At 34.6% G+C, this 18,405-nt stretch overlaps 1 protein-coding gene across 2 annotated transcripts in view; it reads right to left on the bottom strand.

The window, feature by feature from the left end:
- Dok6 (docking protein 6) overlaps positions 1-18,405 on the bottom strand; it is a 407,881-nt gene that overhangs the window by 234,025 nt on the left and 155,451 nt on the right. The window lies entirely within an intron of this gene.

The raw sequence follows: 18,405 nt of genomic DNA on the forward strand, positions 1-18,405 counted from the left end.
CCATATTTGAAAATAGTCTAATGATCATGCAGAATAGTTTCATGGAGGCTGTGCTGTTATTAAACTTGCATCCACAGAAAGCAATAACAATTTGATACAAAGAGAGTTCCATTAAATATGTGTTGAATATTGATGAGATTTAGCAAGAAGTCTCTCCTCTAATACCTTCCAATCATACAGGTTCCAGACAAGACTAAGCCACACAGCATCTGACACCTGCCTAAATGATAACTCAGAAGTTTAGTGTTTTGACCTTCCAGTGTTTAAAAGAATAGTTTTTGGAATTTGTGTACCAATAATTTTCACAAGCATGAATCTGAAAGACAAAGAGCTAATTATTGTTAGCTACCTGGTACCAAGAGCACTGAAGGAGCTTGAGAATGAAATTTCAGCCCAAGGTCTGGTTCTAATATCCAGATTCCTGACTTCTATAGTTATTGGTCTCTAGAGTCAGATCAATGTAAGGAGTGTTTTCTTTGATAAAGAAGTATCTTTTGACTCACTTGTATAACAAACAATGCTTTCACTTTATTTTGTATGCTTAAACTATTTTGAAGAAAACTTGAACTTTTCTTCATGTTATGTTTTTCTTGTTTATTAATAAATTTTGTTATTTGACAGTTTTCACATGTACATAGTGCATTCTGATTACTCTTCCATCTCTATTATATTTTAATAACCACATTATTAGTGTGGAAATGGGCATTTCCATGTTTAGGTTTGATAGTATGTCTAGGATCTTGAACTTGATTTATACAATATTGATGACATCCTAATGAGCTGATATTAGCTTCCATCATTGCATGAAAGGAAAGAAACTTGATGATCAGAGGATATAACTGTCCTTTACTACACAACCTACTAAGCAGGTGGACCAGGTCTGGTTCTAATGTCCAGATTCCTGATTTCTCTAGTTATTGGTCTCTAGAGTTGGATCAATATAAGGAGCATGTTCTTTGACAAGGACCTCTCTTTTGATTTACTTGTATAACAAAAAATACTTTCACTTTATCATACATGCTTCAACTGTTTTGAAGAAAACTAATGAAAGGAAAAAAAACCGAATTCCATTTATAATTTGGAATCTATTAAGCTCAATAGGGCTTAGAACTATTAAACTTAGAACTATTGAGATCAATTGTGCTTTATGGACAATGCATACACATATTTCATATATTTCAAAATTTCTTCCCCATATTTGAAGATAACACTGCTAACATTGATTAGGGTTCCATAGTATAGCCCAGTTAAAGTGATCGATTCCTGAATAAAACCTGCACTTATATCATATAAAATAACATGTACAAAATAAATAGATGTAGTTATTGTTTTAAAAGGGTTATAGTCTACTTTCCATCTATTCTTTGAAGATTTTTAGTGGCCACATGCAACTCTTGGACTGTCACATCCAAGAGAATTCTTACATATCATTATTGACATTTGCTTTTCTCTCCACTTGTCATCCTAAGATTAACATGCAACATTAGAATGGTACAATTAGTTATTTCAGGTATAATAAAGTTGTCTTTATATAAAAGCATGTATTTGTATGTGTATATACACATTCCATCATCTACTTATGAATCTTCTACCTATCATCTATCTGAAAGTAGTTTCTCTTCTAAGTGAGAAGAACTGCACCCAAATATCTTTTAATTTCTGATGAGTAACATCCTTTGGAGAAAGATGAACATTCTTTTTTGGAACTGTGACAAACATATTTTAATCACACCAAGGCATTTTCTCAAATAAAATATAACTCTTGAATTTTTAAATGATGCTTAAACCCAATGTTATTCTAAGACAATAGATTGAAGTTATGTTTGAAAAGAGATATTATTTCCAAACATTATTAACTTTGCCTAAACAAATATTATTATCAAACCTGAGTCTAAAAGCAATGATGAATATATTTTGCTTAAGAATTAATGTAAAGTGTGAGTAAAAAGGTCATAATCTGCTAGAGAGTTAAATAAAATGTCCTACACATAATAAACAAATAATATTAAAAAACACATGTCAGTAGTCTTTCACAGACACTTTTATTTACTAATGTAGAATAATACCAGAAAAGATATTACAGACTTCATTTTTTGTCATCATAACAAAAATCAACAAATTCAAGTAATAAGCAGATTTGAAAACTGTCCTGTGTACTAAAGAATGCCTAACATCAGTGCTCAGGCAATCTGACAGCTGATATAGTTCAAAGTACTTTCTCTACTTGAAAATTTACATTTAGAAATACCGAGAGCCTTTGTAAGCAGATCCCGTTTCTAGGGCTTTTGAAATAAATCAGGATTTTGGTTGTGGGTCAAAACCATGATGACTTAACCTCTTTCGTTTAAGAATTTAAAGAGATGACAAGAAAGAAAAGCACTAATGAGGAATATAAAAATCCTACTTTATAAAAGCTTCGGAATTCTAACTGTAATATGTTATAAAAGCTTCTGAATTCTAGGCCGGGCGGTGGTGGCGCACGCCTTTAATCCCAGCACTTGGGAGGCAGAGGCAGGCGGATCTCTGTGAGTTCGAGGCCAGCCTGGTCTACAGCACGAGATCCAGGAAAGGCGCAAAGCTACACAGAGAAACCCTGTCTCGAAAAACCAAAAAAAAAAAAAAAAAGCTTCTGAATTCTAACTGTAATATTTTTCACTATCAATATTATCTAGATTTACCATATTGTACTCAACTGTATTTACTTAAAGGAGGTCAACTTTTAAAATAATTTCTAGTGCACCAAAATAAAAATGTTTCTATTATCATACTAAAACCTGTCAATGCAGCATAAAAATAATTATGAGCAGTCATTAAATTTGTGAAATCTTGGACTTTTCAATCCTAAAATCAATATTTTTTCATTATTTAAAAATTTCATATTTATTTCTGAAAATTAATTTGTTATTAGATTTCTATGATGGCATAATATATTGTACTTTAAATAAACAAAGTTAATATGGAACTGAAAGTAATTCAAGTTACTTAGGTCTCAAAAGATGTAATGGTCAACAATTTAAGATATTTCGATTTGACAAATGCCAGAACCAACACTTAAATATAAAATATGTAGGTGAAGTTTTTTTGTTTGTTTGTTTGTTTTTGTTGTTTTGTTTTTTTTTTGTTAACTGATGTTATATTATTTTTATTTAGGTGGTAAGCCTTAGTAATTCATGGGCTTAAATACACATATGTCAAAGGTGAAAGATTTTTCTTGGAATATATAGAAGACAGTGCATACTCCTTTTATAGAAGACACAATTTTGACTACCAGAATTTTGACCACATTAGATAGGTCATAACCTCTAAATAACTCCAGCTTCTGGGGAAGATTTGCATTAATTTTTTCATCGTGTGAGGATTTTGTGCATGAATGCAGTTTGTTTTGAGGAAATCTAACTATCTCAACCCTCAACCTTCTCCAACTCACCTCTCCCTATTTAATGTGTGACTTCTTGTGTGGCAATATCGCAGGCATGACACTTAGGGTTTAAATAATAAGTGAAATGAAAAAGAAAGACAGCCTCAAATTATACCCTTTCATCCAAATCAATTCTTATCAGCATATATATATGTATATGTGTATGTATATATATATGTATATATACATGCACACACATATATAAATGATATCATAGTACATATTAGATATTAAACTTTCTCATGTATTTATATGTTTAAAAGTAGTAATAACCTCATTTCATGGTGAAGAAATGGCATTTTAAAAATAGAATATTTCCCCAGTAATGTGAGTGTCCTTTTATTTTTGCAAAACTCTTAAAAGTCTATCTTGTTCCACAACAACTTGATACTCTTTTCTGCTTCTGAATCCAGGCACTTTTAATATGTTATTTATATTAAGTATAAGTAAGTATATGTAAGGTCTCACAAGTTATAGAGTTATAAAACTGAAGATTAAATGAAGAACATTTGAAGTCTACTGTAGCTACTGCTCTTGGATTTTGCCTATAATTAACCCAATGTTTTTCTAAGGTTATAGCTGTAAGGAATCTGAATCATGTTAAATACTTCCTTATTCTCCTAGATCAAACCTGATAAATCAATTTTCAATTTTCATAGGTGTTTTAGTCATTATGGTTTTATATCAACTAAGTCTGGTCATTAAAATGATACAAATTTACCAACTTGAAAATATTGACACTTTATTTTATAGCATAAAAATTCATTATTCTTAGCCGGGCGGTGGTGGCGCACGCCTTTAATCCCAGCACTCGGGAGGCAGAGCCAGGCGGATCTCTGTGAGTTCGAGGCCAGCCTGGACTACCAAGTGAGTTCCAGGAAAGGCGCAAAGCTACACAGAGAAACCCTGTCTCGAAAAACCAAAAAAAAAAAAAAAAAAAAATTCATTATTCTTACTCAATATTTTCAGAAAATTCTGTAAGTTTTGAGTTGTCAAGCTCTATAATATTGGTATCATGTTTCTCATATTTTAATTATCTTTTGAAAACTCCTATTTTCATATTTTTTTCTATAAATATATTCCTTTGTTTCCGTGGAAGATGAATTTAAATGGGTCAGCTTGAGCAAAATTAAGACAAATCCCACAATCAGTGTGACCATAGTTTGTCACTCACCCCTTGATTAACATGGGTGTTCTTGTTCATTTTTATGAAGTGACTATTCTGTTGTGATTTCAACAAATATACCAGTGCTCCTATGTACTCTAATGCTGTATGACGGTCTTTCTGTATATTGTGAATATATGTTGCTCCCATTGACTAATAAGTGAAGCTGCTTTGGATTTATTTGGTAAGGCAGGATAAGAGCCAGGCAGGAAATCCTAGCAGAAAGACAGGGAGCAGAAGGACAGTCAGGGGCAGACGCCATCCATTTGCTCAAGGAACATGAAGCCAGCAGAATGGTAACACCATGGCCACGTGGCAAAATATAGATTTGTATAAATGGGTTAACTTAAGATGTCAGAGCTAACTAGCAATAAACCTAAGCCATAGGCCAAACAGCTTGTAATTAATAATAAAGCCTCTGTGTGCTTGTTTGGGACCGAGCAGCTGAAGGACGCAGCAAAACTTTCGGCTACACTCTAACATCAGCATGCAGTACTAGTGCACAGAGACTTCCTATCTTTTTAGAGACATTCCAAGATCCTCACTGTGAAGTCTATGTTTAGTAAAAATGAAGAAATTTTACTGCTACAGCATGTCTATATGTGAGGGAATTAAAATGAAATTGCTATCCTTGTTATTTATTTATGCAACTGCCTAATAATAAAAATTAAAATCACTGCTACTACTGTCTAGAGAAACTAGCTTAATTACTGTTTTGCCCATTTCTTGCTTTTACATAGAAACATATTAGCTGTAGCATGGGTAAACTATTCCTTTGGGGCCAACTGAGAGATCCAGGGTTCTGTGTAAAGCTCTCACTGGGGCCTATAGTGTATTCTTTGTCATAAAGTTACGTCACTTTAATCTGTGAACATTCTCAAACTCCACCACTCTTGACTCATTCAAGTCCTCACTCTTCTCTTCTGAGATATTCCCATTGTGTTCCTATGAGCCCCACACTCACCACCTGCCACCATCTTATTCACGCTGCTTCTACACAACTATCTCTAAACTAAACTGCAACTCTTTTCCTCCAGGGACTTAAAAACATCAGATATCTTAAAAGGTAAGAGTTCACTCTTAAGCAAGGACTTAAGGACTTTAAATGACTTAATTACTTGTGTGAATCTAGTCTTATCTTTTTTCCTCCACTTTAACCTGAAACATAAGTTCAATCCATATTCTGAATATCCCAATTTTCCTGAATATAATATTGTCATTTAAAGGGTTTCTGGCATTCTCCATGGTGCCCCTGGTTCCTACCTCTTCTTGTCATATTCAAAATCACTTTTCAAGACTTAAATGCAAGTCTTCTTGTTTTCTTTTCCTTTTCTGCTGTTGTGACAAAATACTCTGGAGAAATTAGATTATTTCATAAGAGAGAAAGGGTTTTTTCTCGTTCACAGTTCAAGGGTACAGTATATCATGGGCAGGATGTCAAAGCAGCAGAAGGTTGAAGCAGTAGTAATATCACATTCACAATTAGGAAAAAGAGATGAATGCACACAATGCTCAGCTCACTTTCTCCGTATACATGCTTTGTTCTCCAGGGAATGGTATGGCCAGAATTAAGAAAGGTCATCCCACACCAAACTAATCAAGATAGGTATGACCAATAACTCATGTCTTAAGAGATTCTAGATTCTGTCAAGTTGACAGTTAATGTTTGTTCCTGATGTGGCCAATTCTTAGGGCATTTGATCTCAACCTAATAGATGCATTCTTGACTTTTTATGAACTCTGTTAATTTCATACAATTGACTTAGTAGTTAAAGATAATGATTCCTTTGATTATACCATCCATTATTAATTCTTTACCTAGACTTCAACATTGAATTTATTTATTCGGTGCTTTAGATCACTTTCTCTTCACAGAGAAGACCACCAAACATTTAACTTATTATTTACTTTAATGTTGAAGCAAAAACCATTAAGGCTTGCTTTCTTTGGATGCATGTTCTAAGAATAACAGGCATAGATATTTTAACAGTTATAAATAAATAGAAGACCAAATATCAAGGGAAACCTGTTTGTAGAGTCCACATTGACTAATTAGGTTTTACTGTGACTGTCAGTGAACAGAGGGGATGTGCTATGTGATGGTGAATAGGTGATATTTTCTGTGACTGACCCTTTGAGTTTCAGAATGACTACTGACATTTAGAATTAATAAATTAATATCAATTTTAATTTAAATGTCAGCATACTATGTATCTTTGCTTTAGATTGGTGGCAAATTAACCTTGATATCAGAATGTAACATCAATTTTGTTACTATAAAACTGCATGTACATTATTTACCCATGATTAGGTGACAAGTATAATCATTAAAATGATTAAAAAATATCTGCAGTTTGCTTCATGACAAGAGAAATATCTGAGTGCTAAAAACTTCTCATGATAAACCTAATTGTCTTTGGAAAAGTCAAAGTAAATTAATTTTTAGATAAAAAATAGATTCAAGTTACCAGATATATCACATCCTTCTCATTCATTTTCTCAATAAATATTGTTTTTTTTAATTTACTAATGTTTTATTATTGCTTTAATTAAGAAAGAGTTTTTGTTTTTTGAGAATATGATTTTAGAGCTGAGTTTTATAAAATTTTATTAGGATAGAAAACACTGATTTTGTTGTAAGAATATATGGAAATTTTATGATTTCTTCTTATCATAATGATTATTTCAATCAATAAATGTCATTGTCTCTATGTTTGATTCCCAAGCTCCATAATAATAATTTAAATTTTGTATCACTACACATGGTGAAGTGATTCACACACTTCCCACACTTCAATAACAATCTGACAAAATTCCCATTGAAATATTATTGTTGCTTTTTCAAAAACTGTATTTATATCAGTTTCCTGGTAGCTGCTTTCTTAAACTGGCCTCTTTTCTCAAATAAAAGTGAATGTGTTTCAGTGAAAAAAAATAAAATATATGTATTCATTTTTAAAGTCACCTGTGATAGACATCATGTGTTTTGACAGGTTCCTCTCATGGGTCACTTTACAAATATTTCAGCATGTTCATTACTAGTAACTAGAACATATATCTTCTATATATTCAATGTGAAATATTTCAAGTATAACACCACATTATATGATACAAATCTAGAAATGAGTTATTACACAAGCTGTTATGTTAGAACTGACATTAAATACAATTGGTCCTGTATGTAGAAGTCTTCTGTATCTGAGCATTTAGCAACCACAAACTGAAAATACCAAAAAGTATAATATGTCTTTATGGAGCATGTAAAGACTTTCCCTTGTTATTTTATAATCCATATACCACAATGATATTTATATAGTATTTATATGGCATTAGGTATTACAAATAATCTAGAAGTGACTTAAAGTATATGTGAAGGTGCATATAGTTCATATGCAAGTCCTTTGCTTTTTTGTATGAGACCTGAGCACTTGCTTATCTGCTCACTAAAGTGGCATGGGTCCTTTGTAGACACTGAGGAGTAGTGACAAAATGTTTAACAGTCACTGCCAGTCTCTACTCGGTTTATAGCTCCAATTCCTTCGTTCTTCACAGGACCCAGCTTATTCAGTTAATTTTTCCTTAATCCAATAGCTTTGTACCCTAGTGAAACTCTCAATTTATAATTCACTATTTCAATGCTAACAGTCTCCTTCCTCAAGTGAACTGAATAAAAGCCCTCAGAAATGAGTGTCCAAATGTTTTTGGATTCTCAAACACACGTAGAAATCATGACTTTTCTGGGTATGGTGATGCATGCTTGTAATCCTAGTGCTAGGAAAGCAGACACATGAATCTCTGGGGCTCATTGGCCAGAAAATATAGCCTATGCGAGGTCCAGCCAATAAGATCAGATTGAGTTGTGAACTCATAGTGTACAGAGGTGGGGGGAGTAAAGGAGGGAGGGAGAGGGAGAGGGAGAGAGAGGGAGAGAGAGAGAGAGAGAGAGGGAGAGGGAGAGGGAGAAGGAGAGGGAGAGGGAGAGGGAGAGGGAGAGGGAGAGGGAGAGGGAGAGAAAGAGAGAGAGAGAGAGAGAGAAATGAATGCATGCCCAGGTCTTATTTCCAGAACCCATTAAGGTGTCTTTGTTTGGGAAAAGGGTCTTTGCAAGTGTAATTAAATACAGAATCTTGAGGGAACATCTTGAATTTAGTGCATGTCTCACCTCCAATAATTGGTGTCCTTCTAAGCTAAGAACAGAAGGAGTTCAAAGACCAAGACTGAAAAGAGGTAGTTTTGTGAAGACAAAGGAAGACACCTTGGTTTCTGATTCTGCCTTTTAAAGAATTAGACTAAACTATAGCTGAGGTATTCCTGTGTCCACCTGGCTTGTGCGGCCACTCAGACCCAATTAAACACAGATGCTTATATTATTTAAACTGTTTGGCCTAATGGCTCAGGCTTCTTACTATCTAATTCTTATATCTTAAATTAACCCATTTCTATTAATCTATATGTTGCCACATGGCTTGTGACTTACCGGTACTTTACATCTCACTTTTCATGGCAGCGACCGACAGCATGTCCTCATCTCAGTCTTCCACTTCCCAGAATTCTCCTCTCTCTTTGTCCCACCTATACTTCCTGCCTGGCTACTAGCCAATCAGCACTATTAACCAATCAGAACGACACATTTACAGCCCACAGAACATCCCACAGCACTAAACTTATATGACTTTAATCAAAAATGAATGTGACGATTTGTTAGGCTAGACCTTGGAAAGCAATATAGTTGTACATAGTTACTTTATGATAAGTTTTAACTTTTTAATTCCAAACCTAAATTCTTAAATAAAAACAAAATGAAAGAACATTATAAAAATTTTATGTATATCATATACCCTAACAAGGGATACATCCTTCTTTGCTTTCTGTCTCTATAAAGCATTGCATTTATTTTTTTTCTTTGACTTTTGTTAACAAAATCTCCATGCTGCTCTCTCATGTGATTTCCCCAGAGTCTGGACCAGTGACTGATGCACAGTCATAGGAAAGGTAGAGATCCACTCAGGCAAGACCTTCCTGTCAACAAGCTTTGTCAGTATTGCGGTCCCAGGAGAAAGGCAGTGACAAGGTGACAAACTATAAAGCTTCTTTTGGAAAATGAACCTGCTGATATTTGATGGGGTCAACAGCAAGGCTGACCTGCTACTGATCTGGTGCACTGTTCTTAATTAGGGAGATGGTCACTAGGAGTAGAGGACATGTACCTGCAGGAGGGGTCATTCAAAGGTCAGGATGAGAAGAACTGAATGGTGCTCCAGAGGAGATGATACTACTCATTCTTTGTCTTGTTCGTAGCTAATAATTGCTTTTATTTATAGTTTGATTGCTTTAGCATGAAGCAGAAAAGAAATGCTATGTGGGACTTGACATCAACTTGAAGAGTCAATTCCAAGAACCCCGGGAAGACTAACTTGAGTAGCAAACTCTCCTTTGAATAGAATTATCATAATCTATTTCATACCCTTCAAAGAGATCAAATACCTGTTGGCAAAATACTTTTCTATCTTTCCATGATCTTTGACCTTCAACTGCAAGGTTTTTCATGGGAACCTCCTAAAACACTTGGCTTATATTTGAGCATATTATGTTGTTTATAATTTTGTAGAAACCAATTCTTACTGATGTTTCTGGACTCAAAACATAGGAATATTTATTGAATAGCCAAGTTCAATGTTTAAATCATGTTTCTGACATTGGGCAAAAACTACCATGATATGACCAACATTGCTGCCACTTGATCTATTACAAGAATAAGGACAGGAATAGGTAGCAAGAATAATTATATCTTTAGAGAGTCTTGCTGTAAAATATTCTTGCAGCTGTTGGACAGATACACAACCAGCTGTAACAATAGCTCCAGGAGGAAATGTCATCTCTGGCTTCTGTGGACACCTGCATTCATATACACATTCATGTAATTAACATATCAATAAAATTTAAAAAAATACTAAAGAATATAATTATGTACTGATTCTGAGTATTCAAATTAGAACTGAAAAGTCAGAGAAAAAAATAAATAATGGAAGATTTCTTCCAAAAGTACTAAGTGAGAGCTCCTTCATCACTCAATTTCAGCCTTGTGAAATTTACAGATATATTGTGACATGCTTCAGCCTACATAGTGTGTTCATAAATGGGTGCTCTACCTACATCTATGGTAATTGATTACTCAGCAGAAGAAATTTAATACCATACCCCCAATCTTGTCAGTGTTTGGAGTTCATAATAAACTCGAGTGTGCAACAGGGATGATATTAATTGGATCAGTTCATGGATAGAATACAGCTGGAGTAAAGTAATGGCTCACCTCAGACTAGGCAAGCTTAGCTCCAGAATGGCAAACAAAATACTGGAGGTTAATCCTTACAAAACTTTATGGTAGGATAGAAAGTACTATAAGAAACTAGCAGACTCCTGGAAATCACGTTAAATTTCACAGTATACGTGATACCTAAATTGCATGGGTTAAAAGAGACAGAAAAATGGAACTGGGAAAATTTTCCTGTTATGGCAGATATTTCTAACATGTACAAGGTGTGTTTGTGTGTGCTTGTTGACCTGGTTGAAGCACATTTATCTCAAATGTTTTCCCCAAATTAATAAAACCAAATATACTAACAAAAATTTAGTTTTCCTCAACACAATATAACAGAATGTATGTCATTTCTTCAAATTATATGTGACAGTAATTTTAGGTTAAGAATGCAGACATCTGCTAGTCACCCAACGCATCATTTCACTGAATCTCAAAGCCTATAGTACTCTAGAAATTGACATTTTCTAGTCAATTAAATATGTTTTGCAGTTGATTCTGAATGAAAACAAGAATTGTTCCAAGGCAAATGAAATTTTTACTGTTGTTATTATGGAGTTATGGAGTTATTAACTTTAACAAGTTTTCAAATAGCAAACCTATTAAAAGTAAATGCAAGTCATCATTATTATTTGATGAATGAAATATGCTAAATAGGCATTTACAATGAGGTGCTATTCAAGTATACATTCCCATTGTACCTAAAGTACTATTTAATAATATATTCTCATTGTTGTATGTTCCAGTTGTAGGCTATGGATGGATATGCATTCATTTCACTAAGGCAAAAGAATCATTTATTCTGTGCAACATGAGCATTTCATCTGCTATCTGGGCCTGAATTGCAAAATAAGGTGATGTGACTGATGGATAAAAAAAGGGATCATTTTAAGAACTAAAACCACTAAGAATATTCTGAAATGGTAATCAAAGGCATTGGATGAAAATCTGTGAAATGTAAAAAAAAAAAATGCTTCAGAAATGATGGAAATAATATTTAAACAGAATTGTGGTCCTGAATATCATTTTTGTTTGTTTGTATGTTTGTTGTTTGCTTGATTTTTTTTTTTTGGTTTTTCTTTTATGGTTTTTTTGTTTGTTTGTTTTGTTTTGTTTTTTGGTAAAATGATTTACCTGGGATATCTTTCTGTATGCTGTGAATATGTGTTGCTCCCATTGGTTAATAAATAAAGCTATGTTGGCCTATGGCAGGGCTGGATGGAGCCAGGTGGGAGATCCAAGAGAGATAGAGAGAGAAGAAAGGCAGAGTCAGGGGGAAATGCCTAAAGCTGCCGGCAGGAGAAGCAAAATGTGAGAGAATAGGTAACATGAAGCTATGAGGCAAAACATAGATTCATAGGAATGGGTTAAGTTAAGTTGTAAGAGCTGGTTAATGATAAGCCTGAACCATAGGCCAAACAGTCTGCAATTAATATAAGCCTCTATATGTTTATTTGGGACTGAGCAGCTGCAGGACCCAGTGGGACAGAAACTTCTGCCTACAACCAAACAAAATGACTATTTTGAAATTACGAGCTACCTTTGTTATCCAAATGGTGTCAAAAATTTTTTTACAGGTGGCATAAATTGTTTACCTGATCTCTTACTTGCATCTTCTGAAGCAGAAATGAACTGAACAATGTAACTCTGCTACTTTTCATGTCCTACAGACACTGTCTACTAACTTTTATTCTAGGATATTTGTGGTGATATATTATGTCCCCCAATATACTGTGTCTCCCAATAAAATTTGCCTAGAGATCAGAAGAAAAAGGCAGCCACTATATAGAAGTCAGACAATAGTAGCACACGCCTTTAATCCTATCACTTGGCAGGCAGGAATCTGTCTGGATCTCTGTGAGTTCAAGACCACACTGGGAACAGAGGCAGGCGTGGTGGCACATGCCTTAAATTCCAACACTAGTTAACCATGGAGGTCTGGAGTTCTGTAAAGACAGACAGGAAGTGACAGAGCTGGGCAGGAAGAGGAAGTGATGTAGCTGGACAGAGAAGGCAGAACAGCAAGGTATATGGGGTGGGTAGACAGGAAGTAGCTCACTTTTGGAAGCTGTAGAGTTGGTGAGGTAAGGTTAGCTGTGGCTTTCCCTATTTCCCTGATCTCTCAGGTTTTCACCCCTATATCTGGTTCCATGTGTTTTATTTAATAAGAATTGTTCAGAAATTCATCTACAGATATTATTTACATTTACAGATGGGGAAAGTTAAATTAGGCAATATATTTTTTTTCTCTGTAGAGACCATTTTAGTAAGATGTGAAAGAGAAAAAAGCAGATTACTTAGAAAAAAAACAACAAAAAACTGAAATAGGGTTGAGAATGTAGTTCAACAGTAGAACCCTTGATGAACATGTAAAAGGCCCTTGATTCAAACTCCTTCATCAAAATAAAAACCCAAAACACTCCCAGTATTTTTTAATAATGTAAATCACACTGCCATATACTCTAAGTTAAGTTCAAATTCATTATACAATGAATTTGATTCACACTTGCTGTAATGTGATAGGTTAAGTAAAATATCCCACTTAAAAAGTAATTTGTTTGTCAGGCATGATTCACATGGAATAATTCTTATTGGAGCTGCCTCGTATTTGGTGAAACTTTAATTGGCATTAAATCAAATACTACAAGATTCAAACTGAGCTCTAGAAGCTTCCTAATATCCTTAGGTTACAACTTTGCAGATCTGTTCTGGTCTCCTCCATCTAAGAGCTCAAGTCCTGGACTCCTCTGTTTAACCTTGACTTAGAATCATTTACTCAGATGCTTCATAGAAATGGCCCATCACACATTGGCAATTCCCTTTTCTTGTCCCACATGAAACTAATTTTCCACATTCATTTTCATGAGTGTTCCCAACGTAACTAACATGTGGAAATAATATGAAGACTGTCAATAATAGAGTAAATAAAACAGCCCAGGATGATAGGTGAACTTTGACTCTCTCAGAACCAGGGTGTTAATAGCTATTCTTGTTCAATAAATGAAAACTGCTTGCAGATGGAAGAATGTATTAGTTTGAAAGAGGATAAAGTTATACAAGATTTTACTCATAAAAATGATGCTCACTCTTGAATTTCTCTCAGGAATCAAGGCACACCAAGCCATTGAACACAGTCCACATTATATCAAGAATACAATCATGCAAACATAGATCCTGTCTTCATGACATCAAAATGAGAAAGTTAACACATATACTGTGTCTACACAAAACATAAGTTTGATTTTAAGGGTAAACTGTAATGGCAGAAACTTTTTACAAGGCAGCCTTCAACTTTTCCTGGTTCCTTCAGATGTTTATTTTAAATGAAATGAATATCCTGTACCAAGGAGGAGGGAGTAAAGAGAAACAATACTTTTAATAACAAGTGATGGGGATTTAAAAATGATGTTAAGACTGGGCATATGGTTCAGTGGCAAGAGCACTTGGCTACCATGCACAAGACCCTGAGTCCATTCTCCAGCAATGGAACAAGTAGAGATAAATATGAGATTACTACCTATTCAAACATTGTTTTTCTAACATCCTACAGTTTTCATCTCTGAAACTTCATGACATCCACCTCCATTCATCTTTTCAAGGGATTTTATTGACGTTTTCTCCCTAAGGACAGCATTCATGTTTCTTTCATTAAAATACCTTTAAACAGTTTCTTTGTCATCTGTTCAGAAAATTAAGGAAAATTTATTAGCTGGTCCTACGTAAATTGCTCTTGTTCAGTTTTCATCTAGGATAAATTTGTTTTGAATATCTATTATGACGATTATATACAGCCACATTCTCAACCCTAATGCATTTTTAATAACTTCCTCAGTAGCTAGTGATTTGAAATTCAAATTTCTTTCTGCTAAGTTTAAAAGTATATACCATTTTAAAATTGCTTCATATAAAATTGATTTATGCAGCAAGATGTCTTTTATAGTAAACATATCAAATGTCTAAATGAGACCATTAATTCTTGTAAGCATATTTCAGACAGGGCCTAGCACACAGTCAAAGCTGATAAAGAAATAGTTGTATCCTTAGCTTATTTTTAGTAACTCTTCACTTAGGTTAGAAACATTTTGTTCATTTGATTTATTATTTTAATTTATGGCTATTAAGCATGATTGTAGATTTTAGAGAAAGTCAAAATAACTATTTTGTAGTTTTAAAAACTTAAGAATTAACAAACAGAACATATCTGAGAAAATTACACGCTGTTTAAAGCTTTTCCAAACCTCTCTGTGGCTTAGAGGATAAAACCTCAACTTCTGTGCAATGTCTTTATGATCCCTCTTTGTGGTCATCTATCTACATGTCAGCTCTTTGTGGAAGGCTTACCAGCACTAAACTAACCAAACTCTTTCCCAGTCTAATGATAATGTAATTTTAATACTCATATCCATACACATTCCTCCATATAATGCATTTTCTTCATCACTTTGCTTTTTGAAAACACAGTGATATTTAAGGAAGTCCTCACATATCCAATTCTTTCTTATTAACTTCTAATTATCAGAGATGGAATTAGCTGTTGCACTCTGCCCATCATCATTGATTACAGTTAACTATTTATAAATCTTTTCCTCCCTAGGTTGCAAAATGTTAAAACAATAATTAGTTATTATGTCTTACCATTTAAGGTCTACTTCAATGTGTGTGTGTGTGTGTGTGTGTGTGTGTGTGTGTGTGTGTGTGTGTGTGTCTGTGTGTGTGTTTGTTGTGGGGTGTTCCTCTGTATGCTGTGAATATGTTTTATTACCATTGGTTAATAAAGAACCTGTTTTGGCCTATGGCAAGGCAGGATAGAGCCAGGCGAGAAAATCCAAGCAGAAATAGAGGAGAAGAAGGGTGGAGTCTCAGAGAAGGCAGCCAGCTGCCCAAGGAACAAGATGGCAGCAGACCAGTAACTCCATGGCCATGTGGCAGTGTTGCTGTTTCCTTTTTCTCTTTTTGGGGGCCTGCCACCAAGCTCCCAAATAAATCACATATGGAGGCTTATTCTTAATTATAAATTGTCGGCCGTAGCTTGGCTTATTTCTTGCAAGCTTTTCCCAACATTAAATTATCCCACCTACCTTTTGCCTCTGGACTTTTCCTGTTCTATTCTGAAAAGCTTACTCTTACTCTGTGGCTAGCTGTGTAGATGGGTGACTGGCCCCTTGATCCTCCTCCTTCTCTTCTTTTTTTCTCTCCCAGATTTCTCCTATATATTTTCTCTGCCTGCCAGCCCCACCTATCCTTTCTCCTGCTTTGTTATTGGCCATTCAGTTCTTTATTAGACCATCAGGTGTTTTAGACAGGCAAAGTAATACAACTTCACAGAGTTCAACAAATGCAGCATAAAAAAAGTAACACATCTTAAAATTATATTCTACAACATGGCAATATAGATTAATAGAAACAGGTTAATTTAAGTAGTAAGAGCTAGTAAGTAATAAGCCTGAGCTTGGCCAAGCAGTTTGTAATTAATATTAAGCCTCTGAATGATTATTTATAAGAGACCATGAGACAGGGCGTGACAGAAAAAAGCCTCCATTTACAAATGGCACCCAACAAATGGTGCCTGTATATCCACATAAGACCTGAGAAAGCTTTTAAAAGGTTCTAATGCACAGAAACGGAACCACACTGGGTTTCCTAGTCTTTCATGCCAGCTGTGGTGCCTGCAAAATGGAGCTGGCCATCAGCTGCCATGAGCCAAGTCAGTCTCTCACAGGGGCCACAGTACAGAAAGGCTTCTCCCAGTGACTGCCTGTTGGCTTAAACTATCAGCACAAGCTCTGGCAATACATTCCAGGCAGGTTAAGGTTTTAAGGGTTAAAGCTACACAACAGAAACAGATTCATACAGAAAGGCCTCTAAATGGGTCATGGTATGTTTAAAAGATTACTTAGGCTTGATACAGAAAAGAGAAAAAATACATACAGCCTTAAATTAAAATATAGATTTAGCTGGGCAGTGGTGGCACACACCTTTAATCCCAGCACTCGGGAGGCAGAGGTAGGCAGACCTCTGTGAGTTCAAGGCCAGCCTGGGCTACAGAGCAAGTTCCAGGAAAAGCACCAAAGCTATACAGAGAAACCCTGTCTCAAAAAAACAAAAACAAAAAAAAGGAAAAAAGAAAAAATATATAGATTTAAAATAATAATATAAAGTCCTTAGAAAGGAAAATAAAATAATATAAAGAAAGAGCCATGATGATGGAAAATACAAAGAAAGTCTGGATTATGTATATTATTATGTTGTCTTTAAATTTTTTGACTGCTATGAGACATTTGATTATAAAAGCTGCTGGATTAAATCAACGTACATATTTTAAAAATATCCTGACTTCAAAATTTAAGTGAAAAGGTATGCCACTTTGGGGGAGAGGTTATGTTTTTGTTTCCACTGGAAATGAGAGGTTATGGATTCATTCCAAGTTGAAGGTAATCAGATTTGACCGAGGAAGACCCCCTGAAATCCTGACTACAGACATGGATAAATAAACCTAAAGTAACTACAAGACACATAACATGTACTATACCTGCTCAGACATAAAACAACAAATTATCTTTAACTGGCTTGTGTACAATGCACAGTTTATATTTGTATTAATACAGATATATATGTTGACTTTAAAAATTTATATATTTTCAGAACAAGGGGGCCAGACAACAATAAAAATGGCCCAGATGATCCAACTCCAAAAGCAGCTTCAAGGCTACTGGCTGAGATGATCCAACCTCACAGAGTCTTCCTGTCAGGACTTGACCATAATCCTAAATTTTCTCAGGGTCCCCCAAAGATCACCAGCACCCCCAATCAACAGGAAATAGTATAGAAAACTATGCCCACATTCCCAAATAGATTATGGATGTTTGTATTTGTTTAGAGGGTTGATTACAAATTGTTATTGGTCATAGTCCATCTCTTTCTAAAAGAAAAAAGGGGGATATGATATAGAGACATATGATATAGAAAAGATAGGATAAAAGGATAGATTATTGAATCTATTTTAATCTAAAAAACTATTAATCTTACATACTTTACATTAGTATGGATTTTGGTTAATTAATATAAATTTAAAGGCAATTTTATTATGCTGTATATATATTTCTACTCTTGTTTAAGATATTATTTTTATGCAACTCATTTAAATATGTATTGTGTAATTAAGAAATACAGATTAATCGTCATCTATAATAGTCCAACTTATAGTCATGTTAGTTAGGTTTTCTAGGTATACAGAGATATATTTCAGATAGGTAATCTTCAAACACTTTAAGTAACTAGAGAATATGGCATTTAAATGTTTTAATAACAGAATTCTGTTGATGTGAGACACAACTGCTCCTGGCAGCACCAATATACTCCCAAGAGGATGATGGACACTTAAGACACTCCATATGGAGTTTGTTTTCTTCTTGACAAAACTGCCCCATTGGGCAAAGAACTGCCCCTGCTTCCACTGTTGATAATAAGCATGCTGTCCAATCTGGACAGGCAGGACACAGGAAAAGT

This window comes from Peromyscus californicus, unplaced genomic scaffold (assembly GCF_007827085.1).
Source record: "Peromyscus californicus insignis strain IS unplaced genomic scaffold, ASM782708v3 Scaffold_17__1_contigs__length_78620276, whole genome shotgun sequence".
Classification (NCBI taxonomy): Eukaryota; Metazoa; Chordata; class Mammalia; order Rodentia; family Cricetidae; genus Peromyscus; species Peromyscus californicus.